Source organism: Octopus sinensis, linkage group LG1 (assembly GCF_006345805.1).
Source record: "Octopus sinensis linkage group LG1, ASM634580v1, whole genome shotgun sequence".
Lineage (NCBI taxonomy): Eukaryota > Metazoa > Mollusca > Cephalopoda > Octopoda > Octopodidae > Octopus > Octopus sinensis.
In genome coordinates this window covers 36,878,226-36,880,997 of record NC_042997.1, presented here as the reverse complement: position 1 = coordinate 36,880,997, position 2,772 = coordinate 36,878,226, and positions in this window count along the sequence as shown.

Below are 2,772 nucleotides of genomic sequence, written 5' to 3'. Positions count from 1 at the left end.
GATGTTGATGGTTTTCAACACTCAGCCTCGATTTTTGGAGACTATCTGCGACCATCGTCGTCTATTATAAGTGGTATTGATCTCGACTAACTCCTTCACCTCAGTTGGCCATCCAATGTGAAGTTCAGTTTGAAAAGAAAAATTTCCGGAATTCTTGAAAACCATTTCTGGCACATTCGATCTGTAACAGAGTTTTCCTGTACACATCACTAATCTTCCTGCCTGTGTCTTTCGTTTACCTGCCATGGGTATGATGGCAGAACATTTTTCTCTAAATAATTGTCTCACGAATAAGTTGGTGTACTCAAACAACTGTTGCGTTGATTTAACATCTATGTGGTATTATCTTTGAAATTTCTATGGAGGTTAATTGGTCATGCTGTGATATAGTTTGTTAGAAACACAAGTACTCGCAAAAACTGTGAGTTTGGCGAAAGAGGTATCAAATCTAAACTTTGAACCACACAACAAGCTATAAATAACAGAAGAAATATTCTCTCCCTGCCCACGCCACAGAAAATTACTTTAAACTACACAACTTTGAAAAATTTCGTATTCCAAATGGACTGCAAATTTAAACTGGTTAGCTCTCTCTAAGAATATAACCACATTCCACAACACAAAGATCGTCGTTATACCGAATACCCAAAAACATAAACATTGACACGTTACAGTGCAATACACACACACATGTATCTTATATTGCAATTTCTGTCTTTCCGTCTGTCTGTTACTATCTTGCTGCCCAAACCAGGGTACCAAGCTTCACATGTTGAACTAACGTCTAGTTCAGTTATAGGCTACTTGAATTTCAAAAGAAACCGATAATGGACCGACTACGGAAATGTGGAATAATGATAGTGTGAAGGGGGGGGGGACAGGAAGAGATAGACGCACAGGGATATATGAGAGACAGCTAGAGAGAACGACATACCGGGACACTTCCATATATATAAAGGAGAGTTTCTATGTTTCTATAAAATTTTCTATAAAAGAGAGTTTGTGTCTGTGTGTGTATCTTCCTTATGCATTCGAAAACTCAGTTGCCGATTTTGAAGCATGAGATAACAAAAGGTTGAGTAATCTTACGACTATCAAATACTCTTTATTTTCATTTACATATTTACATTACAAAAATTTAATATAATTTCTTTTTATAATTCAGCTATCGTAACCATTTTATACCACAACAACGACGGCCACGTCACACTTTCTTTATGTGTGTGTACCTTAAAGGACAACTGTTTCCCTATGCGCTAAGACTAAATACAGTCACCCATTCTCATCTCACAAGCACATGAACACATATATACAAAAAAGATGTATGCATATGTATTTACGTATGTGTATATGAAAGATGTGTGAGAGAGAGACCGAGTATCACTTACACATACATGGTAACACACCTTCACTCGCTCACACATCCACTCACTCACGATCTCTTTCCGTCCCTCACTCTCACGCACACGCACACAAACAGAAACACACACGCGTCCATTTCATTTTACACGTATATACATTTTTCACTTTCTCGTATTTTCCAGTTTCTGCTCTCTTCAAAGCATGAAGAAAATTACTGAAAATAACGAATAGATTCCAAAGGTGAGTGGCTGATTTTGACGTATAGGATATTAAAAGTTTCAGCAATCGTTCAGCAAAAAAATTAAAAATTAGTTTCCTTTATATATTTACATAGCAAAAAATTAACGTTATAATCTTTGTATAATTAAACTATCCTAAGCGACAGTTTGTAGCTCGGGGACGATGACGTCACATTTCCTATATGTGTGTGTACCTTAAAAGACATCCATTACTATATAGGCTATAACGAATTATAGTCACTCACATTCTCTCTCATATGCACACGCACACATAAAAACAAAAGATCTATGCACATCTATTTATATAATAGTATATGAAAGATAATGTGTGTGAGAGAAAGAGAGAGAGATCGAATGCGTGCCACTATACATACATACGTGCAAAAATATATATATGATACCACACAGCTTCACTCATTCTCTCTCTCCTCCCCTCTCTCTCTCTCTCTCTCTCTCTTACGCACACGCAATTACACACATAATTAGGTGGCGTTTGGAGGTAGAGGCAAAACTTGGATTGTGGTCTTCGATCGGCTATACCTAGAACGATGGCTAATTGCTTGCTTCACTATTGTATGCATATAGGTTAATGCGTCTACAGTTCTATGAGATGCTATCTTATAAAATATATCATATGAGCATGAGCGTACTCTGTATACATATTTGCCCTGTCGGAAGACCTTAGCAACCGTAAATCAGAAACGATTTCTCTCTGGAAGTTGCTATAGGACTTACAGAATCTCAGCCTGAGTAGTATTTTGAAGGGCAAACCTTGTGACAACTAGTGTTACGCTTATTCTCTCTGAAAATTAAGTTAAGAGTGTGTGTGTTTGTGGCGTGCTCAGCCACTTGCACATTAATTTCGTGGGCAAGCCTTTTCATTTATCAGATCAACTTGAATACTCGTCGTTGTAAGAGAAGGAGTGCCAATATTTATATGCGTGCAGAACACAAACAACGTTGTAGCCTACACTCTGCAAACGGAGTGTGCGTTAACGGGCAATAACAGTCAATCTTCTAAATATGCCAGGGATCTAATGCTTTAGGGTGTTCGTTCTTTTCCGATATAAGAACTATATATATATATATATATATATATATATATATATATATATATATATATATATATATAATATAATAAATATTAGGGAATAAATCCAAATTTACATGG